We start from the raw sequence: 10,387 nt of genomic DNA on the forward strand, positions 1-10,387 counted from the left end.
TATCGACAACAGTCACCCTTGAAGCACCATTACCCATCGCTCCACAAAAGCAGCGGCCCTTGCAGAGCAAGGGGAACAACTACTTCAAGGTCTCAGAGCGAGTGACATCACCATTTGAAACGCTATCAGTGCGCACCACCGCTAGCTAACCATTTCACACCGGTTACACCAGTTATTAGAGACTCAGAGCTAGAAAATGGTATATCATACACTACAGTTGAGGAACAATGGGAAATTAATTCTGCTTTGAACGTTGATAAACTTGTAACCTCACTTTTGAGAAAATGTCCTTTGAATGTTTTGGTACCTACTGGAGAGCTATTTGTCTACAGGGCTGTTACTTTGGCAGATAATATCAACCATCTAAATACATATTTTTTATAAATATAATTAACTAAATGTATGGTGTTTTTGGTTTATGTCAGTTTCATTGTTTATTATGCTATAAGTGGTTATTTAATGGTTGTAAGTGGTAAAATGAACTAGAACATTTGATATTTTGCAATTCTGAGTAATTACTACTTTAGTAAGGAATTACACATTATTCAGTACTACTGCAGTTGCTACATAATTCCAATAGATGGCAGCATAAGACCACAAATGACATTTTCATAAGATTAGTTTAGTTTTCTCCCTGGATACACCACCACTCCCCCTCACAGGAAAACTCCTGTGTGCTTCTTTCTGTCCCTTTCCACACTGCTAACGCAAGAGGAAGGACTGAAAAAGCATTTAACAGATTACTGTGAAGTAATATAATGATGATTCATGTTTATTATTACCTGTTTTTATGCTCATGTTTTGAAATTATACTTCATTAATATAATGATTATTAATATGCCTGAACATTAATTCAGTCACCTCTGGTCGAGAAAAACGTATTTTCCCAGTACATTCATTGGTAATATTATGAAACTGGGCTCCATGGCAGATGCAATTAACTAGTTTTCATCAGAAAAATACGTTGTTAAAAACGTAATGTGTCCAGCCTACTTGAGGCACCCCGAAAATAATATTCAAAAGTTTGGTCCTTGGACACAGAGGGGTTAAACACTAAAGTTACCGTCCATCTAGTGATGAGAGGAGAACCGGATAGAGGTAGCTAGTATCAGTCAACGAGTAGCTAGCTAGCTTACCTAACTGTACCGACTAACTTGGCTAGTTAGCAGGTCGTTCGTCTGTCCCTCATCTCGATGATAACGAATCCGGTGAACCACATATTGAAACAAGGATAGAGAGTGAAAGGGATCTGGCTACACTCATACTGTCCCTGACCATTAAGCAAAAAGCAAATTGAACACTGAACTTCGGTGTCTCAACACTGTAGTGAACTCGGTCGTTATTCCCCAAGATCATCTCAGCCAACTCTGAGCGTAACCGGACAATATGCTTGGCGCCACACCGAACGGGGACGTGGACAGTTATGTACGGGGACGTGGACAGTTGTGTACGGGGACGTGGACAGTTGTGTACGGGGACGTGGACAGTTGTGTACGGGGACGTGGACAGTTGTGTACGGGGACGTGGACAGTTGTGTACGGGGACGTGGACAGTTACAGTATGTACGGGGACGTGGACAGTTACAGTATGTACGGGGACGTGGACAGTTACAGTATGTACGGGGACGTGGACAGTTGTGTACGGGGACGTGGACAGTTGTGTACGGGAACGCGGACAGTTCTGTACGGGAACGCGGATAGTTCTGTACGGGGACGCGGATAGTTCTGTACGGGGACGTGGACAGTTGTGTACGGGGACGTGGGCAGTTCCAGAACGCGGACATGAGCAGTGCAACACAATCAACTAAACCCAGTCTTTACAGTGGGTTACATTAGTAATATTCATTTTGTATTATTATGTTAAACAAACATAAAAAAAAAAATTATAACAATATTTTGAGATCTGGGACCATATCCACAAAGTGTCTCAGAGTAGAGAATTGGTCGTATAAGTTCTAAGAATAAAGACATTTTACACTTATGGGTATAAATTAAAGCTATGCATGAAGTCTCTAGTCCCACCTAGTCGGCAGATATTTAGGACACCTCGTGAGCTGTCCTAAGTAGTTAAGAGTTAACAGCATGTTACGGCTGTCGAAGTCGTTCTCCTCCTCAGACGAGGAGGAGCATGGATCGGACCAACACGCAGAATGGAAAGTGGTCATATTTTAATGAACATAAACTGAACACTTATACATACAAAACAACAAACGTGACAAAACCGAAAACAGTCCCGTGTGGTACGAACACTGACACGAGATACAAACACCCACAAAACACACGTGAATCCCAGGCTGCCTAAGTATGATTCTCAATCAGGGACAACGATTTACAGCTGTCTCTGATTCAGAATCATACCCGGCCGAACACAAACATCCCAACATAGAAAATAACACATCGACAACCCACCCCAACTCACGCCCTGACCAACTAAATGAATACAAGAAAAAGGAAAAACAGGTCAGGAACGTGACACAGCAAGTGTCTTGATAATACTATAGAATCATGCAGTGAGTCAGGGGTTCCTGAGCCACATGTAATTGCTTTGGAGTAGTTTAAAATAATGTTTTGATATTTCTATATGATCAATCCATTAATAATATAGACCTACATGCAGCAGTGTGTCTTGTGCTTTTGGCAATGATTTATGTATATTAATTATGTATCACAAGCGATACCATGTATGTCTCAAGCATTTTGTCTTCATTTTGGCAGATTAACTCATGTTTTTTTCTGAAGATTAACTCAGGTTTTCGCCCAGTGGCTAAGGAGTTGGAGCTGTGGCTGGTTTGAATCCCGGGCGCTGGAAAAAACGTTCGGAATTGATCTGACCACTGGAGGGCTGCTGGGTTCACATCCTCAAAACATTAACCTTTCGTTGATCAGAACTCTAGAGGTTCTTCTTCACTGAACCCAAAAATATATATCACTTTTAGTGGTTCCATATATTAAGGAAGTGATAGAAGCCTTTTTGGTTCTATAAGGAACCTTCTTTTCTAAGAGTGTATAATAAACACGTTTTTCTTTTGATTATTTAATTATCTACATCATGTTATTTCAAGTTCTCCCTTTGGAGCGCGAATAATCCTAAATTGGGCGTGGCTATAAATTGGGCAATTGAAGGTATCTAGGGCGTAATATGTGTTGGATGAAAATGAACATTGTTGCAACGTTGTAGGCAACATTATTGGCAAGGGACTTGATGCTACTATGCCAAAGCTATTTATAGTTGTTAAACGGGTGTGAAGAGTGTGTTGATATAATGGTAATATTGTCAAAAGTCTGCTTGTAACAACGATCAGAAATGGTAAAAAAGATGTATTATATTATATTAGTCAATAATTAAGAGTAGGCAGAGTGGTCGTGTCGTGAAAATTCTATCAAATGTTTTACATTGCAACGAGTACAGTCAGGGTGGCGTGGAACCCCTGCAGTACCTCCACAGACCCCGGATTGAGAACCCCTGCAGTACCTCCACAGACCCCGGATTGAGAACCCCTGCAGTACCTCCACAGACCCCAGATTGAGAACCCCTGCAGTACCTCCACAGACCCCGGATTGAGAACCCCTGCAGTACCTCCACAGACCCCGGATTGAGAACCCCTGCAGTACCTCCACAGACCCCGGATTGAGAACCCCTGCAGTACCTCCACAGACCCCGGATTGAGAACCCCTGCAGTACCTCCACAGACCCCGGATTGAGAACCCCTGCAGTACCTCCACAGATCCCGGATTGAGAACCCCTGCAGTACCTCCACAGACCCCGGATTGAGAACCCCTGATTTAGCAGATGCTCTTATCCAGTGATTTACAGTAAGTGCATTCATCTTAAAAAAGCTAATTATTTTGGAAATAAACTTAATCAAATCTTCATAAAATTGTCATCTTACCTCTTAGCTTTGGTGTCATGTCCCCCAGAGAGATGCATTTTAGAGGCAGGGCCCCCCTCCTCTCTCTCCCCAGAGAGACTCATTTTAGAGCACTGACCCCTAAACAGAGATCCAGCATGTAGGTTGTGGTTAACACAGTAACAACTAATAATTGATTGTCAATTGTTCTTATTTATTCATTATCTCTTTGAGAAATAAAACATTTACTAACAGACATAGAAACAGTCAGGTGATTTAATGCATCACATGAACATGTAGTTGTGACATTTCATCTCCATGGTAACTGTCAATAATAATAATAATAATAATAATAATAATAATAAGTCACTGTTTGTTAAGGTAGTTCTAGACAGTACAGCAACATAAGGCCATGTCTCACACTATTTGTATTCATTAAAAGTAGGCTATTTATTGTCTTTCAATCTGTTATTTTCTCAACGTATCTGAGAATATAGACAGAAGGACTAAAACAGACATGATTGATCTGAGGGGGAAATCATTGATCCATTCAGAAAGTTTAATGCATCAAGTAAGAGATGTTATATTATGTAAAGTAGGCTAGGTTATAATGTATAGTAGTGGGTTGTTAGTGATATGTAGATGTTAAATCATGTAAAGTAGACTAGTTTATAATGTATAATAGAGGGTTGTTAGTGATATGTAGATGTTATATTATGTAAAGTAGACTAGGTTATAATGTATAGTAGTGGGTTGTTAGTGATATGTAGATGTTATATTATGTAAAGTAGACTAGGTTATAATGTATAATAGTGGGTTGTTAGTGATATGTAGATGTTATATTATGTAAAGTAGGCTAGGTTATAATGTATAGTAGTGGGTTGTTAGTGATATGTAGATGTTATATTATGTAAAGTAGACTAGGTTATAATGTATAGTAGTGGGTTGTTAGTGATATGTAGATGTTATATTATGTAAAGTAGACTAGGTTATAATGTATAGTAGTGGGTTGTTAGTGATATGTAGATGTTATATTATGTAAAGTAGACTAGGTTATAATGTATAATAGTGGGTTGTTAGTGATATGTAGATGTTATATTATGTAAAGTAGACTAGGTTATAATGTATAATAGTGGGTTGTTAGTGATATGTAGATGTTATATTATGTAAAGTAGGCTAGGTTATAATGTATAATAGCAGTTTGTTAGTGATATGCAGATCAAGGTCTATACCTCGGCTATAGCCTACATATCATAGATGACCAGTCTAAACCTGTTCAGATCAGTTCACATAATGTTATAGGCCTACCAGTAGCAGGACAGAGAATGTACTGTATATAACCTACATATCATAGATGACCAGTCTAAACCTGTTCAGATCAGTTCACATAATGTTATAGTCCTACCAGTAGCAGGACAGATAATGTACTGTATATAACCTACATATCATAGATGACCAGTCTAAACCTGTTCAGGTCAGTTCACATAATGTTATAGTCCTACCAGTAGCAGGACAGAGAATGTACTGTATATAACCTACATATAATAGATGACCAGTCTAAACCTGTTCAGATCAGTTCACATAATGTTATAGTCCTACCAGTAGCAGGACAGAGAATGTACTGTATATAACCTACATATCATAGACAACCAGCCTAAACCTGTTCAGATCAGTACACATAATGTTATAGTCCTACCAGTAGCAGGACAGAGAATCTACACTATATATACAAAAGTATGTGGACACCCCTTCAAATTAGTGGATTCGGTTATTTCAGCCACACCCGTTGCTGACAGGTGTATAAAATCGAGCAGACCGCCATGCAATCTCCATAGACAAACATTGGCAGTAGAATGACCAGTACTGAACTCAGTGACTTTCAACGTGGCACCGTCATAGGATGCCACCTTTCCAACAAAGTCAGTTCTTCAAATTCCTGCTATAGCTGCTCCGGTCAACTGTAAGTGCTGTTATTGTGAAGTGGAAACATCTAGGAGCAACAACGGCTCAACGTGAAGTGGTAGGCCACACAAGCTCAGAGAACGGGCCCGCTGAGTGCGGAAGCGCATAAAAATGGTCTGTCCTCGGTTACAACACTCACTACCGAGTTCCAAACTGCAACGTCAGCAAAATAACTGTTCGTCAGCTTCATGAAATTAGTTTCCACGGCAGAGCAGCCGCACACAAGATCACCATGCGCAATGCCAAGCATCGGCTTGATTGGTGTAAAGCCATTAGACTCTGGAGCAGTGGAAACGTGTTCTTTAGAGGTATGAATCACGCTTCACCATCTGGCAGTCCGACAGAAGAATCTGGGTTTGGCGGATGCCTCGAAAACGCTACCTGCCCGAATGCATAGTGCCAACTGTAAAGTTTGGTGGAGGAGGAATGATGGTCTGGGGCTGTTTTTCATGGTTCGGGCCCCCTAGTTCCAGTAAAGAGAAATCTTAACGCTACATCATAAAAATGACATTCTAGACGATTCTGTGCTTCCAACTTTGTGGCAACAGTTTGGGGAAGGCCCTTTCCTTTTTCAGCATGACAATGTCCCCGTGCACAAAGCGAGGCCCATACAGAAATGGCTTGTCGAGATCGGTATGGAAGAACTTGACTGGCTTGCACAGAGCCCTGACCTCAACCAATCTAACACCTTTGGGATGAATTGGAACGCTGACTGCGAGCCAGGCCTAATCACCCAACATCAGTGCCCGTCCTCCCTAATGCTCTTGTGGCTGAATGGAAGCAAGTCCCCGCAGCAATGTTCCAACATCTAGTGGAAAGCCTTCCCAGAAGAGTGGAGGCTGTTATAACAGCAAAGGGGTGACCAACTCCATATTAATGCCTATGATTTTGGAATGAGACGTTCGACAAGCAGGTGTCTACATACTTTTGGTCATGTTGTATATATAGCCTAATCTAAATCAAATCAAATCAAATAATATAGTGTAATCTAAATCAAGTCAAATGTTATTGGTCACAATGTCTGAGCAGCATAGACTAAGATACAGTAGAATAGTATAGAATACAGTATATACATATGAGATGAGTAATGAATAGACTAAGATACAGTAGAATAGTATAGAATACAGTATATACATATGAGATGAGTAATACATAGACTAAGATACAGTAGAATAGTATAGAATACAGTATATACATATGAGATGAGTAATGCATAGACTAAGATACAGTAGAATAGTATAGAATACAGTATATACATATGAGATGAGTAGTACATAGACTAAGATACAGTAGAATAGTATAGAATACAGTATATACATATGAGATGAGAAATACATAGACTAAGAGACAGTAGAATAGTAATACTTCTAGAAATTATTACTACTTTACATTTACTTTTGATACTTAATAATATTTGAAACCAAATACTTCTAGACTTTTACTGAATTAGTATTTTACTAGGTGACTTTCACTTTTACTTGAGTCATGTTCTATGAAGGAATCTTTCCTTTTACTCCAGTTTGAGAACTGAGTTCTGTTTCCACCACTGTTCTAACGTTCCATATGAGACACAGTTTCAACAGACATTCTGGAACTGCGTCGGCTACAAAGTTACTTTACATTTCATATCAGGAAATAAAGTAACGGTCTCTGGGTGAATTTGTTTTGCATTGCCCGGATCCCCGGTTGAGCAGAGTTTGCGCATTTAATACCATTCCATTGGTCCTTAAAATAAATGTCCACTCCCCTGTAGCACCGGGCCATGCAAAACGAACTTCCCCCTGTCGCAGCGCACTGAGACACAGAGTTCTAAACCCAGACGCGTTTCTTCAAGACATCTCTCTTACATTATTTTTGATAAACATATAATTTACTCGAAACCAAGTTTAGCTGTGTTTTTTCCCTCCAAAATGTGAGTTACTGTAGGCCTTTAATAATTATAAACAGGCCTACAAACCAAAAGGTTTTAATTTGAGAATGTTAATTTGTATGCCTCAAATATTAAACTGTCTTAAAATATTTGATGATTAGTTGAATCAGGTGTGTAAATGCTGGTAAGAACAAAAGGATTGAGAAACCCTGAGATAAACATAAAACCATATCATTGAAAAGCTCCTCCACCATCTTTACCAGACGTGTTACTGATAACATGTAGGTCTACTGATTAGTTTACACTTTGAAAACTGCTGTCTGTCAGCAACTCAGCTCCAGTAGCAGTTCTACTAACTAGTAATATCTCATTCCAGATATTCATTCTCTTACTCTGTCCTTTAGAATAAATTATTGTTCAAAGATACTTACTTTATTTTTTAGTTCTCTCCATTTCACGTTTTTTAGCTCTGTCCTCAAAATGGATCCTTTCCAAAAGAACAACTTTACTTTCTGTTTCAGCTCAGCTGCCTCCCCATCCTGATAATAAAGTGTTTTATTGGTATCTTCCACTAGATGGCAGTAAACACCTGCTGTAACTAGATTTTACAACTATTTGTTTGGTTTCATACAAGCAGTGTCCCAGAGGAGGAGTGCTGATCTAGGATCAGGTCCCCCTCTCCATGTAATCTGATTCATTATGATCTAGGATCAGGTCCCCCCTCTCCATGTAATCTGATTCATTATGATCAAGGATCAGGTCCCCCCTCTCCATGTAATCTGATTCATTATGATCTAGGATCAGGTCCTCCTCTCCATGTAATCTGATTCATTATGATCTAGGATCAGGTCCTTCTCTCCATGTAATCTGATTCATTATGATCTAGGATCAGGTCCCCCTGTCCATGTAATCTGATTCATTATGATTGTTTTGTCTCATGTCTCTTTATATTCATGTAGCCTGGGGGCCATGTAATCTGATTCATTATGATTGTTTTGTCTCATGTCTCTTTATATTCATGTAGCCTGGGGGCCATGTAATCTGATTAATTATGATTGTTTTGTCTCATGTCTTGTTATATTCATGTAGCCTGGGGGCCATGTAATCTGATTCATTATCATTGTTTTGTCTCATGTCTCTTTATATTCATGTAGCCTGGGGGCCATGTAATCTGATTCATTATGATTGTTTTGTCTCATGTCTCTTTATATTCATGTAGCCTGGGGGAAATGTAGCTGTATTGAAATTACCTTGTTTTATAACCTTCTTTGTTGCTCAGTGGTACTTCAATTGTCCTGACCACGTCCAACTCTTTCACACAGTAATGCTCCAGCATCCACTCAGAGATTATGCATCTAATGCAATCCTCAAATACTGCAGAGTTGTTAAGCAAGTCCCTGAGATGGTCATGTTCAACCACATTTATTAGTTTATTTGTCAGATGAAACCTGAGGGGATCACTGTAGTGTCATAATGCATCAACAATGGTTCTGAGGTCCTCAACAATGTTATTCTGTTCCGTAGCTGGGATGCAGTGTTCTTTCCTGATTTACTAAATAAATAGATATTGTTTTAGAGACCTTCAATTATCTGCTCAGTGTTGATCTCTGTGTCTTGAACATATTCAGCCTCTGGCAGACTCTCTACATCGCTCATGTCATCTTCAATGGGATCAGTCCCAGTCTCAAATTCATCATGAGGACAATTCTCATCTAAGTTGTCTCTGAAAAGCTCTCTGTGGTTTTTGTAGATGTGTGACCGATAGACGCTGAAACATCTATTTGTTTTCCCACACCCATTAACTCCACAGGTAATTAGAACATGTGGTTCATGCTGGTGATAGAGGACAATATGTGTGAGTCGTCTGGACACAGAGAAAGTTTTTGCTCGTTGCAAAGTGGACAATTGAATAGAGTTGTCATTCTTCAGAAAGATTGTGAACCTTGGAATGATGGGATGGAATCATGGAGATCATTGGTACTCAGCCACTTGTAGACATCATCAAGGGACCAGTCTTCCACAGCCACACTCTAATTCAAGTTGACACTAAAAGCAAAAGTGAAATGTATTAGTGTTGAGGCTAAAACAAGACATTAATTATTATTTGACCCTGCTGGTCATCTATGAACATTAGAACATCTTGGCCATGTTCTGTTATAATCTCATCCCGACAACAGCCAGAAGAGGACTGGCCACCCCTCATAGCCTGGTTCCTCTCTAGGTTTCTTCCTAGGTTCTGGCCTTTCTAGGGAGTTGTTCCTAGCCACCGTGCTTCTACACCTGCATTGCTTGCTGTTTGGGGTTTTAGGCTGGGTTTCTGTACAGCACTTTCTGATATCCGCTGATGTAAGAAGGGCTTTATAAATACATTTGATTGATTGATTGATCCCAGTCTTTCCAGACAACCACCTTTTCTCCTAATTAGTATTTATGGTTGTTCCATAACGAACCAGAGATTGTCAGTAAAGGTGAAGATATCCGTCTCTTATTTATCTGACTCCATATTTCTTAGTTTGGGACATTATGGGATTCTGCAGTCCCACATTTAAGTGTTGACTCAGATAATATGATGCTCCAAATGGGGCATTAAGTTCTTCTTCCATGTCGACCCAAATTGTCCTATTAGAGTTGTCAATAAAGAGCCTATCAGGGCAGTTATAAAGTCTTCTTGATATAATTACATGTTAGGGAACTTTAATCCTCCCTTC

Source organism: Salvelinus namaycush, unplaced genomic scaffold, assembly GCF_016432855.1.
Source record: "Salvelinus namaycush isolate Seneca unplaced genomic scaffold, SaNama_1.0 Scaffold18, whole genome shotgun sequence".
NCBI lineage: Eukaryota > Metazoa > Chordata > Actinopteri > Salmoniformes > Salmonidae > Salvelinus > Salvelinus namaycush.